Here is an 11,151-nt window from a genome sequence, read left to right on the forward strand (position 1 = left end):
GAGCTGGCAGTTATCCTTCAAAAAAAAGGAAATAGGAATTAAATCAGAATCCTTTATCTTCTACCTTTTATAAAAAAAAATGTCAAAGATTATTAAAAGCAATCATGATAATTTTTAAACTTGAGTTTTTACGTCGTTCATTTAATTTCACTGTCATGTGAAAGTGTACTTTGAAAACAGTGGAGGCGTCTGTTTTCTTGCTGTGACATCTGAAAGATTTACCGACAAGATCACAGACGAAAACAGACAAATATACTTCCTTAATCAGTTAATATTTTTGGATAATCAGCGTGGACGTCCAGTCCCCATCCAGCACATTGTTATTATATCAGGTTAATACAGTCGATAGAAGTATTACGACACTCGGCTTGGCGTACGTGCTAGTTTCCTGTCAGCCATACTGAGATTCTTATCATTATTAACATGGCGGCAATGAGAAGGGTATGCTGGACTTTCTGCAACACAGTTGTCCCTCGCCGGACTTTCACTACAGGAACGGCCCTCCGCTGCCACCCCCCGGGGATTCCTAACGACGTAAGTTGATAACCCTAACCCCATTGCTAGGCCATGGCGACCAACCTATGCAACCTTCTAGATAACTCGCAATGACCTTCGAAGGTTGGCACAAATCTCGCTTGACCCTTTTGGTTTGAAAAAAAGCTCTTAAATCAATTTCTGTGTATACTAGATTTTTAGGCAGACTTTCTATGATTTAACTGTGTTGTCATCAGATAGTGGTACATTTTATTGGTGCACGTTTACCACTGAAAACCTAATAAACACACAAGTCACGTGCAGTCATCAACCGATTTATGGAAGGACTAGAAAGTGCACAGCAATCTATGCTCATTTACTGGCGTTTTACTGGACTTGTTTATCATGTCATAATCAGGAGTTTAATCATATCTGAATCAATCATTTCCATCGGTGGTCATACCAAATTTAGAAATGGAAGAAAAATGCTTTAATTATGCTTATCACTCGACACACAAACCCCGGAAAGAGCTTATGGGTATGTTCGTGTAGGCTAGGCCTGTAAAACGTTACTAGAATTGACACAGTTGTTGTGATTTCATGGATACACAAATGATCCTTGAGCAACACTTCCCTTTGTTAATTCTATGCAAATTTATCATAAAAAATGTACACAATGGAATTTGTGTCGACTTTAAAATGAATTAATGTTGCTCTCTCAGGTTAAAGTTAAGTGTTATATTTATTCTGTAACCTTATGTCCTATCAGTACAGGTACACACAATTAATGTGCACATATGTATATCTTACGGTGTCTTTTGTAGACATTTATAAATAGAACCTAGACGGAATAGTGTTTTAGATTACAGCATTTGTTTGTAGACAGCTCCTTTATCGAGGTTATTACATGTTTTAGGTAGCTATGTATAAATGGGTTGTGTTTACCCGGTCTTGCATGGATTTGAGATTAGCGATAACCGACTTTTTCAGTGCGTACATAGCTCTGAGCCTTGTGCATATATCATATGTGTTTATTGTTAAAAGGTATGAAAATCAATATTGCGTCTTTAGTGAAGGGACGGATTGCAGAGAAATTATACTGAAAAGTAAAATTATTTGCCATTAAAGATTTGTTGTATTCATGCTTACTAAAGTAAATTATACCTTACTACCATGGTTTGCTATCAGGATCTCAAGCTAATAACAACATAAAAACAGTCAATTTTGTGAAGGCCTTCTATTAGAATTTTTCCTTACAGAAATTATTGAGAAGGAGCGTCTTAAGTATCATATATCTTAGCTATTCAGAAAGTCCGGTAGCATGCAGGTGTATCATGCTGATTTTCAAATCGGGAACAAAAACAATGTATGTAAATAGAGACAGAGGGAATAACACCATGTAAATAGAGACAAAGGGAATAACACCATGTAAATAGAGACAGAGGGAATAACACCATGTAAATAGAGACAAAGGGAATAACACCATGTAAATAGAGACAGAGGGAATAACACCATGTAAATAGAGACAAAGGGAATAACACCATGTAAATAGAGACAGAGGGAATAACACCATGTAAATAGAGACAAAGGGAATAACACCATGTAAATAGAGACAGAGGGAATAACACCATGTAAATAGAGACAAAGGGAATAACACCATGTAAATAGAGACAGAGGGAATAACACCATGTAAATAGAGACAAAGGGAATAACACCATGTAAATAGAGACAGAGGGAATAACACCATGTAAATAGAGACAAAGGGAATAACACCATGTAAATAGAGACAGAGGGAATAACACCATGTAAATAGAGACAAAGGGAATAACACCATGTAAATAGAGACAGAGGGAATAACACCATGTAAATAGAGACAAAGGGAATAACACCATGTAAATAGAGACAGAGGGAATAACACCATGTAAATAGAGACAAAGGGAATAACACCATGTAAATAGAGACAGAGGGAATAACACCATGTAAATAGAGACAAAGGGAATAACACCATGTAAATAGAGACAAAGGGAATAACACCATGTAAATAGAGACAAAGGGAATAACACCATGTAAATAGAGACAAAGGGAATAACACCATGTAAATAGAGACAAAGGGAATAACACCATGTAAATAGAGACAAAGGGAATAACACCATGTAAATAGAGACAAAGGGAATAACACCATGTAAATAGAGACAAAGGGAATAACACCATGTAAATAGAGACAAAGGGAATAACACCATGTAAATAGAGACAAAGGGAATAACACCATGTAAATAGAGACAAAGGGAATAACACCATGTAAATAGAGACAAAGGGAATAACACCATGTAAATAGAGACAAAGGGAATAACACCATGTAAATAGAGACAAAGGGAATAACACCATGTAAATAGAGACAAAGGGAATAACACCATGTAAATAGAGACAAAGGGAATAACACCATGTAAATAGAGACAAAGGGAATAACACCATGTAAATAGAGACAAAGGGAATAACACCATGTAAATAGAGACAAAGGGAATAACACCATGTAAATAGAGACAAAGGGAATAACACCATGTAAATAGAGACAAAGGGAATAACACCATGTAAATAGAGACAAAGGGAATAACACCATGTAAATAGAGACAAAGGGAATAACACCATGTAAATAGAGACAAAGGGAATAACACCATGTAAATAGAGACAAAGGGAATAACACCATGTAAATAGAGACAAAGGGAATAACACCATGTAAATAGAGACAAAGGGAATAACACCATGTAAATAGAGACAAAGGGAATAACACCATGTAAATAGAGACAAAGGGAATAACACCATGTAAATAGAGACAAAGGGAATAACACCATGTAAATAGAGACAAAGGGAATAACACCATGTAAATAGAGACAAAGGGAATAACACCATGTAAATAGAGACAAAGGGAATAACACCATGTAAATAGAGACAAAGGGAATAACACCATGTAAATAGAGACAAAGGGAATAACACCATGTAAATAGAGACAAAGGGAATAACACCATGTAAATAGAGACAAAGGGAATAACACCATGTAAATAGAGACAAAGGGAATAACACCATGTAAATAGAGACAAAGGGAATAACACCATGTAAATAGAGACAAAGGGAATAACACCATGTAAATAGAGACAAAGGGAATAACACCATGTAAATAGAGACAAAGGGAATAACACCATGTAAATAGAGACAAAGGGAATAACACCATGTAAATAGAGACAAAGGGAATAACACCATGTAAATAGAGACAAAGGGAATAACACCATGTAAATAGAGACAAAGGGAATAACACCATGTAAATAGAGACAAAGGGAATAACACCATGTAAATAGAGACAAAGGGAATAACACCATGTAAATAGAGACAAAGGGAATAACACCATGTAAATAGAGACAAAGGGAATAACACCATGTAAATAGAGACAAAGGGAATAACACCATGTAAATAGAGACAAAGGGAATAACACCATGTAAATAGAGACAAAGGGAATAACACCATGTAAATAGAGACAAAGGGAATAACACCATGTAAATAGAGACAAAGGGAATAACACCATGTAAATAGAGACAAAGGGAATAACACCATGTAAATAGAGACAAAGGGAATAACACCATGTAAATAGAGACAAAGGGAATAACACCATGTAAATAGAGACAAAGGGAATAACACCATGTAAATAGAGACAAAGGGAATAACACCATGTAAATAGAGACAAAGGGAATAACACCATGTAAATAGAGACAAAGGGAATAACACCATGTAAATAGAGACAAAGGGAATAACACCATGTAAATAGAGACAAAGGGAATAACACCATGTAAATAGAGACAAAGGGAATAACACCATGTAAATAGAGACAAAGGGAATAACACCATGTAAATAGAGACAAAGGGAATAACACCATGTAAATAGAGACAAAGGGAATAACACCATGTAAATAGAGACAAAGGGAATAACACCATGTAAATAGAGACAAAGGGAATAACACCATGTAAATAGAGACAAAGGGAATAACACCATGTAAATAGAGACAAAGGGAATAACACCATGTAAATAGAGACAAAGGGAATAACACCATGTAAATAGAGACAAAGGGAATAACACCATGTAAATAGAGACAAAGGGAATAACACCATGTAAATAGAGACAAAGGGAATAACACCATGTAAATAGAGACAAAGGGAATAACACCATGTAAATAGAGACAAAGGGAATAACACCATGTAAATAGAGACAAAGGGAATAACACCATGTAAATAGAGACAAAGGGAATAACACCATGTAAATAGAGACAAAGGGAATAACACCATGTAAATAGAGACAAAGGGAATAACACCATGTAAATAGAGACAAAGGGAATAACACCATGTAAATAGAGACAAAGGGAATAACACCATGTAAATAGAGACAAAGGGAATAACACCATGTAAATAGAGACAAAGGGAATAACACCATGTAAATAGAGACAAAGGGAATAACACCATGTAAATAGAGACAAAGGGAATAACACCATGTAAATAGAGACAAAGGGAATAACACCATGTAAATAGAGACAAAGGGAATAACACCATGTAAATAGAGACAAAGGGAATAACACCATGTAAATAGAGACAAAGGGAATAACACCATGTAAATAGAGACAAAGGGAATAACACCATGTAAATAGAGACAAAGGGAATAACACCATGTAAATAGAGACAAAGGGAATAACACCATGTAAATAGAGACAAAGGGAATAACACCATGTAAATAGAGACAAAGGGAATAACACCATGTAAATAGAGACAAAGGGAATAACACCATGTAAATAGAGACAAAGGGAATAACACCATGTAAATAGAGACAAAGGGAATAACACCATGTAAATAGAGACAAAGGGAATAACACCATGTAAATAGAGACAAAGGGAATAACACCATGTAAATAGAGACAAAGGGAATAACACCATGTAAATAGAGACAAAGGGAATAACACCATGTAAATAGAGACAAAGGGAATAACACCATGTAAATAGAGACAAAGGGAATAACACCATGTAAATAGAGACAAAGGGAATAACACCATGTAAATAGAGACAAAGGGAATAACACCATGTAAATAGAGACAAAGGGAATAACACCATGTAAATAGAGACAAAGGGAATAACACCATGTAAATAGAGACAAAGGGAATAACACCATGTAAATAGAGACAAAGGGAATAACACCATGTAAATAGAGACAAAGGGAATAACACCATGTAAATAGAGACAAAGGGAATAACACCATGTAAATAGAGACAAAGGGAATAACACCATGTAAATAGAGACAAAGGGAATAACACCATGTAAATAGAGACAAAGGGAATAACACCATGTAAATAGAGACAAAGGGAATAACACCATGTAAATAGAGACAAAGGGAATAACACCATGTAAATAGAGACAAAGGGAATAACACCATGTAAATAGAGACAAAGGGAATAACACCATGTAAATAGAGACAGAGGGAATAACACCATGTAAATAGAGACAGAGGGAATGACACCATGTAAATAGAGACAAAGGGAATAACACCATGTAAATAGAGACAAAGGGAATAGCACCATGTAAACAGAGACAAAGGGAATAACAACATGTAAATAGAGACAAAGGGAATAACACCATGTAAATAGAGACAAAGGGAATAACACCATAATCACCCTATCAATTAACAAAATACAGCAAACAACAAAACACCACTTTGAAATTTACAGCTGAGGACGATTAATTCATCAGTTCAACAAAATCAAACCTGAAATCCCCTTATTTACGGCTGCTATCTCAGCTTGTAACAAACAGTCATTTCCCTCATAAACTCGTCATATCTCCGCTTGTCACAAACAGTCACTTCCCTCATAGACTCTTCATATCTCAGCTTGTCACAAACAGTCATTTCCCTCATAAACTCTTCATATATCAGCTTGTCACAAACAGTCACTTCCCTCATAAACTCTTCATATCTCAGCTTAACAGTCACTTCCCTCATAGACTCCTCATATATCAGCTTGTCACAAAAGGTCACTTCCCTCATACACTATTCATATATCAGCTTGTCACAAACAGTCATTTCCCTCATAAACACGTCATATATCAGCTTGTCACAAACAGTCACTTCCCTCATACACTCTTCATATCTCAGCTTGTCACAAACAGTCACTTCCCTCATAAACTCTTCATATCTCAGCTTGTCACAAACAGTCACTTCCCTTATAAACTCTTCATATCTCAGCATAGATAGGAATCCGACACCTTTCAGTTCATGAATCTGTACAATGACAACCGAGTGGCCCAAACTAACAATTGAAGGATTTTTTAAACGACAATTTTCACTTCAGAAAACAGATAAATCGTTACCACTGCGTAAACGAAAATACACTCAACAAAACACAATAGACATAGTCAAAACCTCACAACAGATAGAGAGTGATATAAGGTTCACTGACAACCGAATCCAGGCAAACCCAGGCAAACCCAGACCATTTTCAAGCGATGACAATAAACAAACAGACACAACAACAAAATATTATATTTGATAAAGAACAATTCGATCAACGGCGAACCAGAAGAGAGGTCATTAGGCGTCACAATAGAACTCTTACTCGATATGTACGTTGAATATTGCGACAATATGCAAAAAGGCATCCAAGCATTAAAACTACTGAAGCGAGCAGGCAGACACATGTAAAGACAAGGATACCTGATGATATTTCATTCTATCATTCTTTCGAACTTCCATTTCTAAATAAACTAGGACACTTAAACTATCTTCTTCCAAACTTCAATTTCTGTTCTTTTACTTAAAACATTATGGAAAAATAACATTAACAGGCGATCCTAAAGAGATCTTGGAGCCCACCATAAAACAATCTTCGTTGGATTTTCTTCGAGTACTCCTGTTTTCCTCCTCCACCACCAAAACCTGGCTCGTCCTTAAATGACCAAAGATGTCAAAAAAAACGTACAGCACAAATTTATTCTACGGACGATTTGATATCTTTTCTCTTCTTAACTTTTATCACTTGGATTGAGTCATGTAAACAGTAAATGCACCCTGTGGTAACTTTTAATCAAAGCTTCATACTACTGTGTATGACATTGCCAAAGCGAGATTATCATTTTGCCTACTTATTAGCATAGTACTTCATGTGTAACAAGTGAAACTTTTATTTGAGAAAGATTTTGCACTGTGCATCTCGAGAAATAGTGACTACAATATTGAACTGTTAAAATCCAAGTTGGCTGTTTGGTGTTTGGTATCCGTTTTCATTAGGACGGACTTCGTGGAACCTACGTATGAAATTTGAAAAATTCCTTCCACTTTCTGAGAAATAGCGTTAACCAACTTAACTCTAATGTTTTGAAATTCGGATGGACTAAAATTGGGGGAATAGAGGGATGATCTAAGATTCAAATATGACGACAAAAATACATATGGAGATTTACTATCTCGTTCAAAATGATCATCTCTCAAAATTAGACGCGAGGAAAGTTTGCTACTTAAGTATACAAAAGCACACACAAACATCCGTTGAACTACAAAAACTACAGCAAAGTAGTGGTATCTCAATACTGCGGACATGCCACAAGGTGAAGCAAACTTTCCTATTGATCACGATACACCAGCAACATTTGAAATATCGATAATTTGCTGGTATGGATACAGAACAGATGTACATGATGCAAATAACAAGTATCGGCCTAAAACGAAATCGCGATGTAAGACAGAACCTTTATCCATTGTCTTTGAAAGTTTTATGTTTATCCCCTTTCCCTACATCTTCACATAACATAACTTTAAAGAATACTGGCATCGGCCAAGGGGAGACAACCCCCTATTTATATATCAATCTTTGTACACTGCAATCTACCTTACCTAACCCTTTCCTTTTTTCTGTGCGTCATGAAAAATATGCATAAGAATATGTCTTTTTTTTAATCCATTATTGTTTGAAAATAAGTAGGGTATACTGTTAATGTGTGGTTCTCTTCGTGCGCTGATATTAAAGCATTATCTCATTTTAACTTGAAAATGTGTCTCCAGACAAGATCTCCTTGTATCTGTGTACCTGGCCACACCGCAATGGTCGGGCCCCCTACAGAAGTCTAAACTAATACTCTGCACTATTAATGATATTACCGTCATTGATGATAGAGTCATGTCGTGTAGTATTCCAAGATTAAGGTTTATACTATGAATATTTATTTTTAAATGAATGACTTTGAACCACATTCAGTGTTACTTGAATAAAATGTGTTGAAAACTTCAAACGACTTCGTCTTTGACGAAGATTTAGTCAACACCATTACAGTCAGGTAAGTGATATTATAACGTATATTTAGTCAACACCATCACATTCAGGTAAGTGATATTATAACGTATATTTAGTCAACACCATTTCAGTCAGGTAAGTGATATTATTCCTTTGTGCCTCTTGTTATGAATGACAAGAAAAGCATGACAATTAATACTTACAAATACCGAAATATCATAACAGAGACATGTTTTCCATCGAAGCTTCTGTAAATTGCCAATGACATCTGTCCTTCCTCAGTATCTATAGAAACGCTATATTCTTTTCTGTACGTCGTGTTAAGTGTTTCCTGTTTCCAGTACGTCGTGTTAAGTGTTTTCTGTTTCCAGTACGTCGTGTTAAGTGTTTCCTGTTTCCAGTACGTCGTGTTAAGTGTTTCCTGTTTCCAGTACGTCGTGTTAAGTGTTTCCTGTTTCCATTTCAGACGGTGCCCTTCCTGACTGGAAAGGAAAAGGTCAACAAAGTTTCAATCGCATTCGTTTATATTTTGTTTTGTGGTTCTGGACTCATGTGGCCGGTCATGGCAGCGCGGGATCAGAGCATCAGGATCGGTGCTGCCATATCGGATGACAGCTAAGGTAGGGTTAGACAATGTCAGTTACAGCCTTGTGTTAAATGATCGGCCCATAGACGTAGGACTAGGTGCTCTCTTGGATGATTTGGAATAGGCAATGATTTAATATTGCTTGTAAAAAGCATTTACATTGGCTTAAAAAATTATTTTATCAGCCCATTACGTAAAATAAATAACGTCGCCGTTTGTAGTCGCCGTTTGTAACGTCGCTTTTGATTGGCTGATACAGCGGCGTAATAATTTCTAAGAAAAAAGAGTCCATCAATAAAAGTGGATTTCCATAGGGACTGTGTATAGCAGATAAAATTATAAGGATTATAAACATGTGCTATATCTATATAGTGAGATTAAGTTAAGGGCGGTCATGCCACTTACTACTAGTATTGTCATTAAGGCAGTACTTCAACAAATACTGCAACAGTGTCTAACGATATCTTCAGAATAAGGATGAATAATGACATGCTCGTTTTAATTTTGAAATTTAGATGATTGTTTGAATGTTCAATTATGAAGAAGCTGAGAATGCAAAAACAAAACAAACATACTAGTCATCGACCAATTAGGCAGAAGGCATAAACAAATAAAGATATTCATGAGTATAATGAATAATCAATGTTTCCAATTTAATATTGATATATTGAATTGGCAACAACGAAGTATAGCAGTATATCGATCTCTTTATACTTGTAACAGCTTTGAAATAATAAATTTGTATATATATTTTTTTAATGGACTGAATCTTGCTTTGGTCGATTTCATGGGGTGATGTATTGAGTTGGTCTTGAAACAAATTTAATGAACTGCTAAAATAGTTATATCCCTTCGCAAAATCTAAAAATATCTTTTCATGTTAATTAATCTGGTCAATTTTATCTGTAAATGAAACAGGTAACGATTGGTAGTCGCATTGAGTCAAACTTGAGAAGAAATTGAAATATTACTAAGCTGAACACACATGTAGCTGTATATATAATACGTATTATGTTGTAGACCGCCTGGAGCAGATCCGACTAGTGGCCTTAACTGACAGGCAGCCAGAAAGACCGGATATTTTATAACCGATGGGACTCTTCTTCATTGTTTTATTGTGAACTATTTGAGTGGTAAATAAATGATTTGAAACGTTTTCATGCTTGCTTTAGTCCATATGAGAAAATTAATGTACTATCTTACTTGATAAAGTCAGTATAATGACAGTGCATGTGACTAGGAGTATCAAACATTCCGTCACACACATTTCTTTATTTAGTTATGTAACGACCTGTTCTGTCAGAATAACACAAGCCAGGTTTTGATATATTGGTTGACATCGATTCTTTACTCTCTTTGTACAATTCCATATATACCTTGATATATAGGGATTACACATGGATTCTTCTTTACAGATAAATTCTACGAGGGTCATTTTTCGTCATACTTTGTTGCAATTCACCTTCAGTTTGTCCAATGGCAATTCGGCACTAACAGCACAAATCATTGCATAACTAATACTCGCGATCATACACTTTATCTTAGCTTCCAGTTTAAAATTTAGTCCCGTTCTGAATGGAAATTCTTCTCCTAACACGATAATACTGCCCCCCCCCCCCCAGTTTATGGTTATCACATTTTCACACACATGCACTTTTGTTTGCAACCAATTGCTTTAAAAGTGCAAAATAAAAAGAAGATTTTTTTTACATATCTTGGGTTGTCTTTTACATTCGATCAACATAACTTTTTGTTTGTTTACGTACTGATGGAAGTTGTTTTTT

At 35.5% G+C, this 11,151-nt stretch overlaps 1 long non-coding RNA gene across 1 annotated transcript; it reads left to right on the forward strand.

Annotated features, from left to right (window-relative positions):
* Positions 1-335: 335 nt before the first annotated feature.
* On the forward strand, positions 336-10,523 carry LOC110448714. Its single transcript, XR_002462762.1, has 3 exons — positions 336-534; positions 9,248-9,401; positions 10,388-10,523. It is a non-coding gene; the product is annotated as an uncharacterized LOC110448714 (long non-coding RNA).
* Positions 10,524-11,151: the final 628 nt, after the last annotated feature.

Source organism: Mizuhopecten yessoensis, unplaced genomic scaffold (genome assembly GCF_002113885.1).
Source record: "Mizuhopecten yessoensis strain PY_sf001 unplaced genomic scaffold, ASM211388v2 scaffold4179, whole genome shotgun sequence".
NCBI lineage: Eukaryota > Metazoa > Mollusca > Bivalvia > Pectinida > Pectinidae > Mizuhopecten > Mizuhopecten yessoensis.